General features: G+C 36.7%; 1 protein-coding gene across 4 annotated transcripts in view; it reads left to right on the forward strand.

Moving 5' to 3' along the window:
• fryb (furry homolog b (Drosophila)) overlaps positions 1 to 20214 on the forward strand; it is a 155798-nt gene that overhangs the window by 906 nt on the left and 134678 nt on the right. The gene's annotated exons all lie outside the window — the stretch shown is intronic.

The following is a 20214-nucleotide window of genomic DNA, read 5'->3' on the forward strand; positions in this document are numbered from 1 at the left end:
CTTTACAGAACTGCGCAGTTCTGGCCAGCAACAGTTGTACACAATTACAATGTACATCAACATTCAAGTTCACTTTAAAATTGCAGATAACAGAATCACTTATTTATTTTTACATTCAGGCGGTTATATATTTCATAAATCTAGTCATATCTATGTAGCTTTGAGCTTGAATATTTAGCTATTTTGTTAAAGTAAAACGCCACAGCATATTCATTAATAATGTAAATGATTTTAACCTTCTGTTGGTTTAGAAAAGCAGAACAAGGTTGAGGTTTCAGATTTGGATATATCTATTTTGTATCTCAGATTAAACTAATGGACAGCTTTAAAAATATTAAATTTGTCAACATATTCGACCTCTGAATTTGGATTTTTGGATTTGTTTACATTCTGTCATCCCTCTTTCAAGTTTATGTCCTTTCAGTTTGAAGAAATATTTTCGAAGAGCTTAAAAATCCACTTTAAATATTTTAAAAATTTGTTATTGCAAAGTATATGCTAAAACTGCACAAATCATTGACTTTAAGATTTGATTTCTAGCTGGGACAGTTTGTTTACAAACAAAAACATTCTGACAACACAAAGCAGTTAGATTCAAATTGAACACTTAATCAGACACTTTGTTTCCTCAAAACTGATTCTTAATGTATCTAACATTGCATAATAAACATTTATTTCTGGCAAAATTCAGAAAACATAATGCAGCGTGCAACGTTAAGAATTATTATTGAATTTTGATGAGTTTGGGAACAAATTTATAGAAATATGAATAAACACATGGTGAATTTCATGGGTATAAAATCATAGAAATGACAGCATAGAACTCTGGACCCATCAGGTCTATCCCATGATAGCTCCTTCACTGAAATTATCTACACTCATCCCAATTCCTTGCTCTTTTCGTGTACCGTTTTATATTGTTTCTCTTCAAATATTTATTGTTCTTTTAGCCAGCTTCAATAAACGTTTGTGGCAAAGCATTTTATATTCTGCAAACATCATTTCTGCACCATGTACCTTGGACCTTCACTTCGGTTTTTCAGTAATAAAAAGGTTTGTTATTGGTACAAAAGTATGGGATATATTCCAAATTAAAGGTTTTGGTGAAATTGGAATAATGGCAGTTCCCACAGGGTTAATTGACAGCACTGTGGTCTTTCGCCTGCAGATTTATCTCCACCCATGAAACCACCATTGCTGCATTATTATTGTTATTATTGTGCTACTTGCATCTCGGGAATGGAGGAGAGTTGGCCTTAATGACTCTTCTATTCCTCTCTGTAGTACAGCATTTCAGAGTGGTAAATTTTGATTTCTATCATCTGCTCTCATTCGCTCTCTCGTAGCACGTTTGACAGTTCTGTATATGTGCTGAATTGCACATCAGCAGAATTCAGCTGTCACCAAATGACAGTTTTTCTTTAATGTTAAAGTCTGGACTGTACTCATCTTTCTACCAACCATGAAAATCCTCGAGTGTGGTCTAATAGTGCAAAATTTGGGGGTGACTTTTGGAGTTATACTCCAGGCAATAGCATTGATTTAATTTCAGAAATCCCTACTTGAGATTATAATTTAGGAAGTGAATTTAAAAGCTTATTCCTGTGTTAGACAGCAATTTTAGCACCAATGCAGAAACTACATTGAACTAATATTAAAAGCGTAGTGTAAAAAGAGCAACACAGTTTGATGTAACATGTAATAAGATTACCATTTTGCTGTTGCATAGGATTGTTGTATTGAGTAATTCCTTTCATTGTGTTTTTGCTACTTGTAAAGTAATTTTAAGATTAACTGTTTGGTGTCAACTCATTTTATGTAGACCGTGCAATTTCATATTAATCTAATTATTTTGTTAATTGTGTTCATTTGTGTGATTTGATGCACAAATATCTATCAGCATACTAGTGGAAGTTATAGAATAATCTTTTCATTTGATATAACACCTTATTATGTCCTTGTGATGTCTCAAGGCATTTCACAAAATATAATTTTGAACTATGCACGCAAATATGCATATAATAATAATCCTTGCATTTGATATAGTGCTTTTCACGTCTTCTAGACATCTCAAAGCGCTTTACAGAATATGCTGTAAAGTGAATTGACCGTATATTTGTGGGCGAAACGCGGCAGCCAATTGCACACAGCAGTGTCCCAAAAACAGTCGTGGTTTGAAAATGACCAATTTATTATTGTTTTATTTGTGGATTGAAAATGACCAATTTATTATTGTTTTGTTTTTGGAGGGATTATTATTAGGCGTGTGGAGTGCACGCTAATCTGCATATATTGGAAAGTGATGTAACTGTGTATTTTTAGTCTATATTCATTGATGTTCATGGATAAAGACAAAAACTGATGTGGATTGATTGTAATCGCTCTGTTGCTGACCTCTGCAGCTTTTGTATGGGGAGCGAATAAGCAGAAGCCAGGTATCTCTCCACAGGAAAATCAAATGGAAAATCATCACTGGATTGAGTGCCTTCCAGCAACTGGATAATTTTTTGGGGGTCAGCCGTCTGTCTGACACATGCAGAAGTTGGCTTCAACAATGCTTAGGAGTATCCAATCCAAACTGGGAGTTCCATGCATCCCACCTATATATTTGAAATTCCTAAGATATTTATTGGAATGGGATGCACATATCTCTCCCTGGAGGGACACATCCTACTTACCTAATTATGGAGATTATTCAGCCCAGGTTGGTAACAGCCAAGGCTAAAACCACATTGCTTACTATCAAAAGTACCATCTGGCAAGCTTTCGCATTGCTCATCCAGCTAAGAACACCGTACCTGTTAAGTGTTAATGGGAGCTAAGAGGGAAGAGTTTTAACATTTTAAATCTCCAGTGGCAAATTATGCCAAGGTTGTACTCAGACCTACCATGTTTGTTTTTAACCTGGCCTCAATTTTACTGAAATATTTCAACAATCTGCCTGCTGGTTAATGTCAATACTCAATTTCGAAATTTGTTTCAAGTGCCGGAGAGTTTTTCTATTATCGGATGCCCGTGATTGTTATCTCAGGTACATTCCATCTAATCAGAATGTTTTGGTGTGCCAGGCCTGCTCGTGGTTCTGAAAAGATCATGAACATTTTTTGAAAGGAATTCTAGTTTTTTAGAAGGTCTGTACATGTTTCACGACGGAGCAGGGGCCTTTTGGCCCAGAACAGTCTCGTAATTTTAAGCTCAAAGCAAAGTTGTGTTCTCCTTCCCTAATGCTAATCCCAAGATCATTCTGCTGTGACTCATGTGGGTTAGCATCAGCATATCCTTAGCTTTTCGCAGAACTTTTGTATCAAATCACTGAGGTTTTGAAACCAATGTTGGTACTTTACATGTTGACTGGTGCCAAGTTGCTCTGACATTTCTATCAATATTGAGTGAGTATCTAAGTGCTAGTACCAGTGTCCATAATAATAAAAGTCTAAAGGGTGATCAAGAAGTAGCCAATTGTCAGTCACTGTCAGTTCTTCTCACTTTATGCACAACACCCAAAACAAATAGCACACACACCAATTCATATTGTTTCTTGTGAGGAAGTACTGTAATTCCTTGCTATTCAGTCAATTAAGGCCTTGGAGTCCTGTAGCTCAGTGGTTAGAGCACTCGCTTTGCAAGTGAGAGACCTGAGTTCAATTCCAGGCAGAGGGCAAAACCTTGGGCAAGTTTCCTTACTCCACACAGAGCCTAATAATAATCCCTCCAAAACCAAAAACAATAATAAATTGGTCATTTTCAATCCATGACTGTTTGTGGGACATTGCTGTGCGCAATTGGCTGCCGCGTTCCCCACAAATATACAGTCAATTCACTTTACAGTGTGTTCTGTGAAGCGCTTTGGGACGTCCTCCCGACGTGAAAAGCGCTATATCAAATGCAAGGATTATTATTATTATTATTATTAATTGTACGGGACCTAATTAATAAGATCGGGGATGCCAAATCTTCAATGATGGAAGGCCTTAGCAAACAGATTGCTGTAGTGATGTTTCCAGTGGTTATCTATTTCAATGTTGCTGGTATTGACTGGGGGCAACGATTCCTTGACCTCCTTTGAAGCACCAGAGCCTTGCAGGTTATCAACTTCACCTGCTATCCAGTGGATTGTCAGATACATCTAATAACAAACTAGTTTGACCTGAGATAGAACATCCTTTAATTGATTAATTACAATTTGAAATTAACCACAGGGATGTATGTTTGGTGAAATGTGTGCAGTTGTCTGCTTGTAATACTAAATTATCAGTGTCTCTTTATTAACATTAGAAAAAAACTCTTAAGTTTTTAGGGTGCCTGTTGAGAATCAACTGAGAACTTTCAGGGGACCATTGCCTAGTGCTTAGGCTCAATTAGGTTTGGACTGAAAGGGACAGAATATTTTAATTTTGGTACAGACACAATAGATACAATAAAGGCCACATTTGGTGTTGAAAATTTCTGTTTGTATATTAAGACTTGGTATCAATATTCAATCCTGAATTTATACTGCAGTAGTGTGAACAAAATTGCTGAAACAATCTATTTAATCTGGTCTCAAGATGGAATAATTTTCCTTGCAAATAGTGCACTATAAATGGAGATTCCAATTGACACTTGGGGAGTTAGTAGGTAAAAGTTTTAGTACTTTTTTGGACAGCTGTTTTTATTTTGGTTTCAACATTTAGTTCTCTTTAATCACATGATATTGAAAAGAAATTCACAATTTATACCCCAAATAATCTCCAATCTTACATCACAAGCATCATTGTTGTGATAAATGGAAATGTTACATTGGTACAATTCAGAGTAGTTTTATGAGGTTGAAACACAAGTGTCACATTGTTGGGCCAGAGTAAAGGAGAGCTTTACACTGCATCTGTCTGTGTTATATAGAAGACTGTGCTTTTGTCATGGAAACTTTATTGTTTGCCCGTGAAACAATTGGGGGAAAGTAGAAAATAGCCAAACGATTTGTTGTACCTGCTTTTGTGGTTTAGAGATTTTGCCATGGGCTCTTGAGTGCCCACTTCTTTGGTGTTCTTCCCCTGTTTCTTTTAGCTGATTTAGTTCCTATTAGGATGAAATTTCCTCTTCCACCAGCTAGAAATTTGAAGACTCCCTTTTAAGGCATTTTTAAGTGTGTCTACACTTTCAGTTTTTTTCTAAATTTACAAAAATGTTTTTGTCTGGTGTGCACCTTTTGGCAAGGGGAACAACCGTATACTAAACATGGCAATTAAACTTTATCAATATTAGAAATAACTAGGAAAGTGAAAGCAAAAGAACTATGAGTACCCTCTAGAACCCAGAGGAAGACCATATACACAGTAATTTCTCTGACTAATGTTCTTCCCCAATTAAGAAAGATTGAGATCCCCAACTGAGGAAGATCTCCAATTGAGCAAGGTTGCACCTGCGCTAAGTCTTTTAACATTCCCTTACATGGAATTCCTCACCTTGATAGATTTAAAAAAATACTATACCATACAAAGTTTATTGTTTATCAAACAATAAATATGGTTTTTCAAACATACCAATACCAAGTCCATACATTTAATATGGCTTATGCAACAAATAAAAATTATGCAAGCACCAATGCATTTGGCTTGGTGGCAGTTCTGTTTCACATTGCAAAAGTACAATACAAGAGTATGGACAGTTTCTACGAAAGGAAATCCAGGTTACTGTAGTGCAAAATCCTGATCCTGAGTTGGGAATTACTAACTGAAGGAAGTGAGGGATCCTGACATCCAGACTGTATGTGCAATTCAAATCAAAGAGTATCTAAGGACATCTTACAAAACAGACAGGTTTAACTAAACGATGGAGGGATAATTCAGTGGATTAAGTATTTAATGGATGGACACCTGTATTATTCTAAAGGATTGAGGACAAATGGGTCCATTTGAATTGTAAGATGGATAACACTGTATCTGCTATTATTTCATCCATAGCCCTATTTTCTGGAACTTGGCAGCATTTAAAATTGCTTAATGGGTTTACTTATTACCAGAGAGCTCCCTGATGCTGTAAGCCATTATAAAGAATGGTTGGTGTCTTTTGAGAGCATTTTCATTGGGTCTAACTGTCAAACAGTTTAAATTTGAGGCATACAGCAAATGAGAGCATCATATACAAACACTGTTTAACTGCAGAATTCAATGTTTAGTATGACAGCAAGGCCACCAGCTGCATTCAAATTTATAATAATCCTTCCATTGAGACTTTGTAGAGACACCTCAAAGCACTTCAGAAGATATACTGTAAAATTTGACTTGCTGTAATTTACATATAACAATTTTGGAAAACAAGGGGAAAGAATATCAGGATTGTTGGCATAGTCCTGGTAAATTAAAATTAATCTATTTAATGTATATAATATAAATTTGCTTTCCTGGTAACTGAATGTTTATTAAGACCCTTAACCCTGAGGCTGCATGACTTACACTTAACCCTTAGATTCCAAAAAGATTCGGGGATGGGCATGTTTTATGTTTATATATTGCTAAAAGGAACTCTGCAATTTTCGAAAACTTCACCTTGCCTTGTTTGAATCATTTTAATTCATTCTTCTTCGTATTTTCTTTTCTATTTTTATTTAATTTATTTCTATGTAAAACAACATTATCTATAATAATAATAATAATCCTTGCATTTGATATAGCGCTTTTCACATCGGGAGGAAGTCCCAAAGCGCTTCACAGAACACACTGTAAAGTGAATTGACTGTATATTTGTGGGCGAACGCGGCAGCCAATTGCGCACAGCAATGTCCCACAAACAGTCGTAGATTGAAAATGACCAATTTATTATTGTTTTTGGTTTTGGAGGGATTATTATAGGCTCTGTGTGGAGTAAGGAAACTTGCCCAAGGTTTCGCCCTGACCTGCCGGGAATTGAACCCAGGTCTCTCGCTTGCAAAGCGAGTGCTCTAACCACTGAGCTACAGAACTCCATGAGTGCAGTTGACCCATATGCAGTCGACACATATGTGTTCTTTTTTAAAAAAATATTAAACAGCAAATTCCTTGGGCAGATGTACGACTTAAGCGATTATACGATTTATACAGATCAGACTTATGTTGAGTTTTACTATATATATAACATATACTTGTGTATAAAAATATGATGTCCAGTTGCCTTAAAAACTACTTATACTGAAAACTATTCGAGGTATCTGTTTGAGACTTAAAAGGGAATTTTGTTCTGATTTTGGCCTATCATACTAGGTGAACCTTTTAAATCATTTTCAGTTCTTGCCAATATATCCCAAGTTTGTTCCTTAAAAATAGAAATGTGTATATTTATGTTTATTCTGTACAACATTTACATGCTACGCTGAAATCCATTTTAATTTCCTTAACTATAAGCAACACATATCCTTTTGGAGCAAGTTTTTCCAATTGGTTTTGTTAAGCTGTATGTTGCATACAGTTTCAAACACAATTTCCTGGATATTTTGCTGCAAAATAGGATAGAGATGATTAAGTGAAGATGGTTCAGTTCTTCAGTTGGATTATGATCACTTATTATAGCACATAAACTGCAAGTAACCTGCATTATAGCCATTAGTAGATAGTTCACATGCAGCACCAGTTTGAAATTCAAATTGCATTTTGGATTACAAGATACTATCAAACTAATACTTCCTGTCCATTCATGTGGAACATTTAGTATATATAAAATCTATCTACTAATACATTAAAGCTGTTTTCAAATAATTGGAAGATTCTCCAAGGAAGTCAGCCATGGCAATCTTCAGTGAGTTCTCATTTTATATTCCAGTGTTCCATATTCCAGTCCAGGTTTACCTATTCTATTAGAATATTTATTACTTTCAAAACAAAGAGTAATGAGAACAGAATTGTGCTGAATAAATAGGATCTCCACCACTTTTATCTTGCTCCCATACATATTCACTTAGCAAGACACATGGAAGCATCCTATGGAAAAAGTTGATATTTAGCTTTAATTTCAAATTAGTTTAAAATGTCTTAAATCTGTTTTGGGTCAACTGGGTACCTGGTACCTGCAGAAACACATCACCGTGGTTAACAGTACCCAGACCACACAGATTTACACATCTGTATGAGTATGGAAATTTCACTTCTTAAAGATGTGTTGGTGTATTATAGGTAAATATTTGCTGAATAATTGCCAGAACAAAAACAAGATAATAAATCAATGCAAAATAGACTGATACTAATCATAAGGCAAAATGCTGAAATAAAAACAGAAGTCGTTGGGAACACTCAGCAGGTCAGGCAACATCTATAGAGAGAGGAAAGTGAGTTAATGTTTAAAGTCGATGACCTTTCGTCGATACTTAATCATGTTGCTTACATCTGTCAGCGTTTTGGGACGTCCTCCCGATGTGAAAGGCGCTCTACAATGTAATGTTGTTGTTGTTGTTTGCTGATCCCAGTTACAACATTGTAATTTTACAATAATTTTACAATAGCATAATTTTTCTTAAGATTTTCTGAATTGAATTGATTCTTGACACTAAAGTAAATATTTTGGAAATGTTAGCTATATTTACATCATCTTTTACATATTTCCTTTGAATAAATTTAACAATATTTTGGATGTTATCATTTTAATAAGTTGAAGAAATAATAATCAACAGTAATGCACATAATGGATACATGGATAGTTTCTGAGTTTTCTCTTACTGTATGAGGGTCATTTGGAGGCTATTTCCATTTTGATTGTAGTTGCCATCTCTTCATCTATACTCAAGAAAGTAATTGAAAGGATTATCAGAGATAGCATTTCTGAGCTTGTTTTCTTCTTTGAAGTTCAGTCTTTGTCCTGACGTATCCGGAACTTGCTAAAAACATTCCAAGCATATCTGAGGGAGAATCTATATTTTGGGCTTGCTTTCTGATTAACATAGATGAGAAAATGCTTATGTTTGAATTCTATTCAATATGAAAAGCCAGCAGTGTTGTCACTTTGTTTTCAGATTTAGGGATATATTTTATACCGAGTGCTAAGAAAATTTCTTTTTTAACCACAACTTTATAGAATGTTCTTCAAGAGAAAGGCCTCTGACCTTCTCTCCCTCTGGCTGTCCAATTGCAGTGAAGTATATGTTGCCATCAAGCTGCTCAATTATCTATTTTTCACGTTTAATACACTTGCATACCTTTGCCCTCATTTAGCCCTCCTCATTCTTCATCCTCATAATCCATATGAAACCTACAACTTTCTCCCTGATCTCCTGAAGTCTTAACTATAATGCTCTTCAAGCCCCAGCACCTCCCTATCTCTGTCTTGTTCACCAACTTCAACCTTCCTCACCCAAGTTTGTACAGCCTCTCACAGTCAGTAAACCCCTTCATGCCAGGTATTAATCTGATAAATTACTTATTTATATGGCTTCTATCTCCTTTCCATGGTTGACGATGTCATCCGCAGACATGGGGTCAACTTCTACATGTATGTGGATGACACTCAAATCTACTTTGCATCCTCTAGCTGCTACTTCCAGTATGCTGATGTCCTGTCAGCTTGTTTGATGGACATCAAAGCCTGGATAAGCGCAAATTTCCTGCAGCTGAATGTCGTCAAGGCCAGAAACCATACTCTGGCTCCTGTCAACGTCTTCTCTCCTGCGGGTCCGAACTCCTCAACCACCCTGAGCTCTACCTTAGACTCACCGCACCTGTGTTGCAATTTAGGTGTCAGGTTCGATCCCCATCTTTCCTTTCTACTACACATCTGTTCCCTGACCAGGACCGCTTTTCACCACCTCCATCACATTGCCCGCCTCCGTTCGTACCTTTAACCATTCAGAGCATCACAGCTGTCTGATTTTGCTCTCACTTCACACAAGGGTTAATGGATGACAATTAGGAGTGGACCCTATGGACACTTGACTTGTGTGATAATGAATGTCCTACTCTCATCTTGCTCACTTATTTCAGCATGAAGGGTAAATGAGCATCATAGCTTGGAAGTCGACTCATCTTATTTTTGGCTCAAATGCAGAATAATCAAAGCATTCTGTCTTTTATGCTTGACACTATCATGTTATCTCAAGAAATAATGGTGCTAAAATGATTCGTGACACTTCCGTTAAAAGAAATTGACATTTAGTTGATGAATATATTATTAGTATTCTACAGAGTGTAGATAGAATGAAAGATGTTCACCGTACCAAGTAATTGTTTTTACTTTTAAGAATAAAACTTAAGGTATACCAATTTCTAGACCAAGATTGACATTATTCCAGAAACTGCCAACTTAGAGCCTATTCTTCTAATGGCCATGTGGATTAATGTATGGATGGGTTCTCTTGATATTATGTAAGGCGGATAGAGTAATAGTCATATTTGTAGTAAGAATGATTATTTTGGATACAGTGGTTCAAGATAACAAGGATTGCAGTTAGCTCAACAAGGTCTTGTATACAATAGAGGCAAGTGAGTTAAATGTAGCAAAATATTAGGCAGTAGTACATGTTTGTTATAGGAATGAAGGATAGGAATACATTCTAATTGGGAAAATCACCAGAAAAAAGGAGATAAAGATCCCACATAAATTGTTAAAAGCTAGTTCACAGGTGCAGAGAAGAGTACTAATGGCTAATGGAATTCTTGGCTTATAGCAAGGGCGACTGGAATATTAAAGCAATAAAGTATTGCTACACTTGTATAAAGGAAGGCACATTAGAATTTATTTGAAGTATTATGTTCAGTTTTGAGCACTCAACCATGGGAAGGATATAGAAGCCATATAAATAATTAATTTATCAGATTAATACCTGGCATGAAGGGGTTTACCTACTGTGAGAGGCTGTATAAACTTGGGTTACACTCCCTAGAGCTAAGGACGTTAAGGGGCAATCTGATTGAGGAGTTCCAGCACCTTGGGATGTCTTCCCGACATGAAAGGTGCTATACAAATGTAATTTTGTTGTTGTTGTTCTGGTGGGCCACACAGCTCAGCATGAAATGTATGAGGACATTGCTACCAGCTTCCTGTCCACAGCTCAGACACAAGTCCCTTGCCATTGAGTGATAGTTCTACCAGTTAGAGGTCTGGAGCTCAAGCTTTGATAGAGGAATCTAAAACAAGGGGACATAAAATTAGAGCTAAACTGATAAAAGTGCGAGAATGTAAAATGCATTGCTCCAGAAGATCATAGAATAGAGTGAGAATTTTGAAACATAGACAGACAGATGTAACATACTTCTTTAAAAGAATAAGGCCATACTTGTAAATGGTGATGTCACAGTTTCCTGATGGTGTTTATTCTTAAATTTTCAGTAAGAGTGCTGCTTTGTCAACAAAGTAGGTATGGACATGAGATTCAACATAACACAACATTATATAAGTCTCTGCTTTTCTTGCACAGATACACACACACACACACACACACACAGCTGAAAAATGTTAAACACTGACACTATTTTCCCAAATAACTTGGAAAATGGGTATTTATTTTGATTGGAATAATTGGATTTAGTCATGGACTTTGTATTTTACATGCAAAGCTAGTTCCCATTTTATCCTCACTTTATTATTGAGATAAAACATGGTAAAATGTCATGCTGGTTTTTAAATCATGAATCAGCATTGCATAAAAAGTCAGATGTGAAATTCTCTGCTTGATTTACTTAACAAGAAAAGGACCAAAGCAGTATTTGGGTTTTTCTGTAAACCGTGATGTCAAGAGAAGTATAATTTGCCCTTATGACAATATTAGAAGGATGAAGTGGGATATTTTGTCTTCCGAGTTAAAATATCTTTATAATTAAATATATAATTTTCCTTAGATATTTTGTCCAGGTGTGAAACATGGTATTAATAATAATAATAATAATAGTGCTTAATTTGATGTAGCATCTTTCACATCAGGAGGATGTCTCAAAAGTATTTCACAGTATAAGCTGTAGTGTAAAAGTATAGCGACTGTGAATTTTATTGGTAATCACAGCAGCCAATTTCCCCCCAGCAGTGTCCTAACAATAACCATGAAGTGAATGACCAATTTTATTTGGAGATTTTGGGCAGGACTCTGGGAGAAACTCACTTCTCTTTTTTGAATAGTGCCACAGGATCTTTAACATCCACCTAAACAGGCAGATGGCATTTTGGTTTAATGTCTCCTCTGAAGCATGGCACCTCAAGCATTGGAGTGCCAACCTAGACTCTATGACCTCAAAATTCCAACTTGTGGCTTGAACCACACCTTCTAACTCAGATAGTAGAGTGTAACCAAAAGAGCCAGGGTAACACTAAAAGAAGGAAATTTATGGCAGAAGCGTTACACCTGCTTTGCTAATTATCCTGGTTCTCTTTCGATGGACCTGATCTCTTGACCTTCTTTCCGCTGTTTTAGTCTTACCTTCCTGGCTTCCCCCCTTGTGGAGTCTTGGTCTCTGCAGCTATGTAGAATATAGTGCTTAAAATAGGTGCATCTGATAGATACTGATAGCTGCCCCGGAGAAAAAGCTGTTCATCTTAAACTGTTCAAAGATTCCTGAGTGACCCATGTCATATGATATAAATAATATTCATAGTGGGATTGAATGGTTTAATGTCAAATAAACCACTGAAAGAGTCTGGGCTACATAAGCATTCATCCTTTGAAGTCATGAGGTATGTTCCGGATACTAGCTGCCGGTTTATTTTTGATTCAACCACCAAGTTCTGTTGCGTGCCATTTACAGTGTGTAATGTAACTTGGCAAAGTACAGTGTACAAACTCTAAGGTGTGCCTTATTAAAATAAGCAAAATGACTCCATGAAATGCACTAGTCAATGTAACTTTTATTTGAACCCACTACCTACAGAAGGCACAATATCTTCCTCATTCAGAATCCTTCACTTTTAATAATAATCATTACATTTTATATGACCCCTTTCATGCTGAAAGAATATCTCAAGATGTCCGCTGTTACAGTATATCGAAACAGGATACACTGTAAAGTGTTTGTGTATTTTGTAGCCAAACAAAGCACTTACCACTAGGTTAAACTCTGTCATTAGGCTCAGAACATTGTGGTATCAGCATTTTATGGATTAAGTAGTGACTAATTTATGAAAATAATAATAATCCTTGCATTCGGTATAGTTCCTTTCATATCAGGAGAACGTCTCAAAGCACATCATGGGATATACTGTAAAGTGGAGCAACTGTGTATTTTAAGTGAACGTGGCAGCCCATTTGCACACAGCAATGTCCCACAATAGTCATGAAGTGAATGACCAATTTTATTTGGAGAATTTTTGGCCAGGACACTGAGAAACTCCCTTAACTTTTCAAGCAGCGCCTTTGGATTCTTTACATCTACCTAAACAGGCAGACAGGACCTTGGTTTAACATCACATCCAAAAGACAGCACCTCCAACAATGCAACTCCCAACCCCCCAACATTGCACTGGAGATTCAGCCTAGACCAGGGTCTATCGACCAGTTGATCGCGAACCTTTGAAAGTCGATCTCACAAGCTTTCCCACATTAACGTTGAGAGACGTGGGTGGATGTGCACACAGATGCTTCCCTGTTTATGGCATCATGGGAGGTGGAGGCATTAATGTGAGTCATCATGGGAGTTGTACCTGAACAGGCAGTTTGGGTAGATCCCTTCCAAAATAAATAAATAAAAATAAATTGGTCGCTGCTGTACACAATTGGCTGCCACATTTTGCCCACAAAATATACAGTCAATTCACTTTACAGTATATTCTTTGAGACATCTGGAAGACATGGTAAGGCGCTATATCAAATGCAAAGATTATTATTATGTAGGCCAATTGTAATCCATTATAAAAGTGCATGAGTGCACATACCTAATCCAGCAGCTTTTTATGATCATCGCACTTTTCATTGCGTAGATCTTTGGACTCATGGAAATACAAATGTAGATCCTCCTCCTAAAAAGGTTGGAGACCACTGGACTAGAATCTTGTTTATTCAAAGTTCCCACATGGAATTTGAACCACAATCTTTTGACTCAGAAGCGAAAGTGCTACCAACTGAGCTAGGCTGATATGAATGGGGTCCCATGCCTTGGCATTAGGTAAACAGGGTGTGTACTTCCAGGGAGATATTCCAGAATACAATACATACATCATTTTGGATGCAAGGAAATATCTATACACATGGCAATGCATATTTGGAACTTTCAGTCTATTTTAAAGATGAAATTACAAAATATGATTTGAAACATTGGTTGGAATTTTATTCTGTGGACTCAATATCAACCACAAATACTATAATTCCCGTTCTCAATATGTTCATGTGATATTCAGCTGTGTTAACACCTGCAATAGTAAATATTTTTGGCTGAACAAAGGGAAAAATCATCAAACTAAGTAGCTAAGTGCAGGCAAGATGAAGAAAGAGAATATTTTTAACCTTATCACAGGTTAACTAACATGAAAACACTTGGTGACATTATACTTATGGGTTAGCTGATTTATGAAATATACAAAGGAAAAAATAAGTGCTTGAGATTCTTTGATTCTAATAAAGAGGATGAGGAAGGAGCTGAAATTGGGATTAGCGTTGTTAGACATAGGCCTGCTATGGTGGAATTTCTATGATAATTTGATTATTCTTATTGCCTTACCTATTTTTACAAGGTAAATTGTGAATTTACCCACAAATTAATTTGAACATATTCAGCTAATGTGATCTGATACTTTGTCAAACAGTGCAAAGTCGATGATAATTACAAAGTTAGGCCATCGTGAGTTATGTTTTCTATTTTAAGACAGAGATCGAGGCAGGCTTACATAGTATTACATAATGTTGAAGTGGGCAATGCCATGAGGATTTATAAATGTGCAAGGATGAATTGCCTATCTCTGTTTGTTTATGTTAATTTACGTTTAGCTGTTAGAGTTGAGGGTCTGTGCATTTTACACTTGAATAAGACCATTGTAAGAATGAACTTGTTTCTAAGACTAGAAACGGGATGATTTATCGCAGTTAAATTCAAATGTTAATTCAATACAATAAACTATCATAAAAATCTAATTCTGTGCTTAGCATTTTTAAAACGGACTATTAATTCATGAAATAAGTGAAATATTACAGTGTAGGGGCATCTAGACTAATAAAACACTGGGTTTTATAATAAGGCATTAGATTATATAAGCAACAGGAAGTGTTGCTCCTGTTTTATAGACCTTATTTGGAGTATTGTGTTCAGTTCGGTGCACCCAATCTTAAAAAGGATATATTAGCTTTGCAGGACTGACGATTCACTAGATTAGTACCCATATTGAAGGGGTTTAATTTGATAAAATGTTGCTTAAATGAATTATATTCACCAGTGCTAAGGAGGTTAAGAGATAATCTGATTGAGGCATTTTCAATAATGAGGGACATTACAAGATAGGGAATGTCTGGTAGATAGAAGATGTTTATAGAGGAATCCGAAACAAGGGAACACAATGAAATGGACCTGAATTCCATTTCAGTTTCATAATTGCTGAAATGTTCATCAAGATCTTCTCTAGAATCAGTTTGAAAAAGACAACATAAATTGGGCATAATTCATCCAGCTGTCTGCTCTCTGTCTGGCAGTAGCATACTAACTTCCTGTGCTTTGATTAATAGCTTGCTAATTTTTTGGATTGACACACACAATGCTGCTAAATGCACTTTGTTAGATTTAATAAATTCTGCCCTTAACTTTCAGTAATATTGTATTTCAGAGACTTATTTATAAATATATTATTCTCTGGGAAGATGAACATACATTAAAGTAAAACTGAGCAGACAATCCTTTAACTCACTTCCTCTATCCTTGAATTGTATTCTATACGTATTTTAAAAATCTATATCCTATGGAATTACAAGTGTACACACTGCTGTATTAGAAAATTGGTCATTCACTTCAAGGTTGTAACATTGGTTTGTGATTGATTGCTGCTGATAGATGCACAAGGTGAGTTCTGTACTGCAGATGGAGAGAATATTGGTGGTTTATTTATTTATCAGCTGAAAAGGTTTGATTTTTAATGTTCTATGTTGACTCTTGAGGGAAATTAGTGTTGAAAATACTGTTTTTAGCATTATAGCATTTTGCAGCCCAGCTTTGAGGAGCAACATCCAGTGTAGTGTAAAACTTTGTTATGTGGAGTGCGAATGCTGGTAAGCGTATCAACAAGTGAAATATCACATCAAGACATCCAAAAATTACCAGAATTTCCAGTCTTAATCCTATTTTTTCCCATTTTATAATCTTCATTTTTTTCATGTAATTTTTTTCCTTTGCTGTTTGAATATCTTTCTCTGTGTAAACAATAGGGAGGGGACCATAATTTATCTTTGTAATCAATTTACTGCCATCTCATTGTCCAATCTCTCCAGCAACTTCCAGGCTTCTGCAATCTGCATGTTTATATTAGGGATTCTGCTTCTTTGGGTCCAACAATTGCACAGAGTCGTATTTTTTTAAAAAAATACAAGGAATGCTGAATGATTAGGCGTACAATAGTTTTTCTACAAGTATTTGCGAAAATATGCCTTCTAAACCTCCCGAAAGTGTTTTAATATATATTATAAATATATATACATAATATATATTCAAACTTACCATCCCTTGGTTGGGAGGTAAGTGGCGTCTCCTTGGAGATAAACGGGCTCCAAGGTGATATGTACAGCAACGGAATGTCAGAATTATGTCAATACTCGGTCATGGTCTTGGTATTCTGGGATCCTGAGTTGGGCAGGTCTGCAGTACCTCCAAAGCGTTGCTGATGACAGACCAGCCAGCCAAGCTCATTGGTGTGACCTGTCACTGAGGACAGGCATTCTTCCCACTCAGCTCCTGTTAACCTTGCAAACCAAAACCCTAAAAGGGTAGGTCGGTCCTAACTGGACGAACAGACAGACAGGTTACCAGATGGTGCTTTCAATGCACACTTTGGGGTCCCCAACCTTGGTTCTTGCCAACCTGTGCCTCATACTTTCCGGAATTAGGTAAGCAAGGTGTATGGAGAGGAGACAGAGTGCATATTCCTTTCAAATATATGGGAATTCCCATGTATAGGTGAGATGCGTGGAATTCTCAGTCGGTTTGGATACTCCAAGCCCCTCTGTTTACCTAGCAGTAAGTAGAAACCCGGTTATTAGTCGATTGGTGGATCGCTTTCCAGGGGTAATAATACTTTCACAATTTTTTTGGTCCACAATAAATTGGTCACTCAATCCGCATCTGTTTGTGGGACACTGCTGTGCGCAATTGGCTGCCATGTTTTACCCACAAAATTTCCCCATGTATCAGACACCCAGCTAACTAAACAAAATCAAACAGTTGATCGTCTACCAGCAAGCGGACAGACCATCGGTGGAACTGGAATCAAGACTAGAAGTTGGAAAGTCGATAATGCTACCAAGTGAGCCAAGCTGCGTTAGGAGCAAAGATGAACATAAACCTTTGCTCCCAACTCAGCTTTCTGTGAAGCAACTTAGGTGTTTATAATCATTGAACAGAGAGGAAACTTCATATTTCTGTTTTCATCCTTTATAGATAAGTATCAACTCCTATTGGCATCAATGCCAGTGTGTGTCAAACATTATACATTTAGTACAGAAAGAATATATTTTGCAGGGTCTTATTCTGCAGTGAATGAAATTCGTGGCATTTCATAGCAGTCAGTGTGTTATTATCACATCAAGTGCATTATGAAATTCCAAAAGAACAACTGGAATATCTTTGTGCAGTTGATTCATCACTTTTGATTTTCTTTTATAAAAAAGTTACTGCCAACTTAGGCATCAGCTACATGAAACTCAATTTAATTTTAAGTCATGGAGGCAGCATTTGAGTCCTCCTTGACAGTAAACTGAGCGAATTAAGTTGATATCCTGTTTTGAGCTGAACTCAAATGCCAATTTCCATGATCAGGAGAAGCAACAGAGTGGGAAATACTTGGGGCAAACCATTATGCCCAGGTTGCATACTCGATTGGGGAGGAGAAATTATAATTTTTTTGCGTCTTCATATTTTAAATATATTAGAGTGGTTCATAATAATAATAATAACACTTGCATTTGACTTAGCGCTTTTCATGTCTTCGAGACGTCTCAAAGCGCTTCACAGAATACACTGTAAAGTGTATAATTGCCTGTATATTTGTGGGCGAAACGCGGCAGCCAATTGCGCACAGCAGTGTCCCACAAACAGTCGTGGGTTGAGTCACCAAATTATTATTTTTTTCATGCATGAAGATTCGTACAAAAACAATGTAAATCCTAATATTCTGTGAATTAAAGAGTCCAGCATCTTCACAATAGTCAATGTTGTATGTGTTTAATGTCTTATTCCAACTTCGACTAAAGAATTATTTGTACTGAAATTGAACTGTGAATTTCTAACATTTTTAAAATATTTTTATTTTAAGAATTGCAATAGTTTCTGACATCAGTGTTAATTATTTCTGTTTAATGTGAACATTGTATTTATTTTCCAAAACATCAATAAAACCTTTCTCATAAATTCTATAGCACTCTTCGAATGCTTTTTCCCTTGAAAAATAAAAATACCACAGGAAAAGTGGTTCAACCTTGGCTAACTTTGTGGAGTCCTGCAGCTCAGTGGTTAGAGCACTCGCTTTGCAAGCGAGAGACCTGAGTTCAGTTCCAGCCAGGGTGAAACCTTGGGCAAGTTTCCTTACTCCACACGCCTAATAATAATCCATCCAAAACTAAAAACAATAATAAATTGGTCATTTTCAATCTACGACTGTTTGTGGGACATTGCTGTGCGCAATTGGCTGCCGCGTTCGCCCACAAATATACAGTCAATTTACTTTACAGTGTGTTCTGTGAAGCGCTTTGGGATGTCCTCCCGACGTTAAAAACCCTATATCAAATGCAAGGATTATTATTATTATTATTATTATGTGGGTCCATTGCAGGCAGAGACAGGAGAAATTATAACGGGGAATAAAGAAATGGCAGTCATTAAACAAATATTTTGCTTCTGACTTCACGTTAGTGGACACTGAAAATTTTCCGAAAATAGAGGGGAACCTGGAGGCTAATGTTAGTGAGGAACTTAAAGAAATGAACATCATTAAAGCAATAGTACTAGACAAATTGATAGGATTAAAAACCAATAAATCCCCTGGACCTGATGGCCTGCATCCTAGGGTTTTAAAGAGGTGTCTCCAGAGATAGTGGATGCTTTGTTTTTGATCTTACAAAATTCCCTGGATTCTGGAATGGTTCCCAGAAGGTCGCAAATGTAACGCTGATATTTAAGAAGGGTGGGAGACAAAAATTGGGAACTATAGACCAGTTAGTCTGACATTGGTGATAGGGAAAATTCTAGAGCTCTTAATTAGAGACGTTGTCATGGGGTACTTAGAAAACCATAGCAAAGTCAACATGGCTTTACCAAAGGGAAATCACGTTTACCAAATCTTATAAAGTTTTTTTGAGGATGTAACCAGCTGGTTAGATAGGGGGGAACCAGTAGATGTGGTGTATTTGGATTTCCAGAAGACATTCGACAAGGTGCCACATAAAAGGCTGTTGCATAAGATTAGAGCCCATGGAATTAAAGGTAATATATTAGCATGGATTGAAGAGTGGCTAACAGGAAGAAATTAGAGAGTAGGAATAAACAGGTCTTTCTCAGATTCGCTGGATATGACTAGTGGAGTGCCACAAGGATCCGTGTTTGGGCTTCAATTATTTACAGTCTACATCAATGATTTAGATGAGGAAATAGAACTTAACATATCTAAATTCTCGGACGATATGAAGCTAGCTGGGAGAGTAAGCTGTGAGGATGACACAGAAAGAATGCAAAGGTAAATAGACAGGCTAATGAGTGGGCAAAGAAGGTGGCAGATGGAGTGTAACGTGGGGAAGTGTGAAGTTGTTCACCTAGGCAGTAAAATTAGAAAAGCAGATTATTTCTAGAGTGGGAGAGACTGGGTAGTGTTAGTGTTCAGAGGGTGTCCTTGTACGCCAGTCAAAAAACGTTGGTATGCAGGTACAGCAAGCAACTAGGAAGGCTAATGCCATGTTTGCATTCGTTGCAAAAGGGTTAGAGTATAAGAGTATGGAAGTCTTGCTGCAGTTGTATAAGGCCTTGGTGAGACCGCACCTAGAATATTGTGTGCAGTTTTGGTCTCCTTATTTAAGAAAGGACATAATCGCCTTAGAGGGGGTGCAGCATAGATTCACTAGGTTGGTTCCTGGGATGAGGGGTTTGACCTATGAGGATAGGTTGAGTAAACTAG

The sequence above is a fragment of the Callorhinchus milii genome, unplaced genomic scaffold (genome assembly GCF_018977255.1).
Source record: "Callorhinchus milii isolate IMCB2004 unplaced genomic scaffold, IMCB_Cmil_1.0 Scaffold4, whole genome shotgun sequence".
NCBI lineage: Eukaryota > Metazoa > Chordata > Chondrichthyes > Chimaeriformes > Callorhinchidae > Callorhinchus > Callorhinchus milii.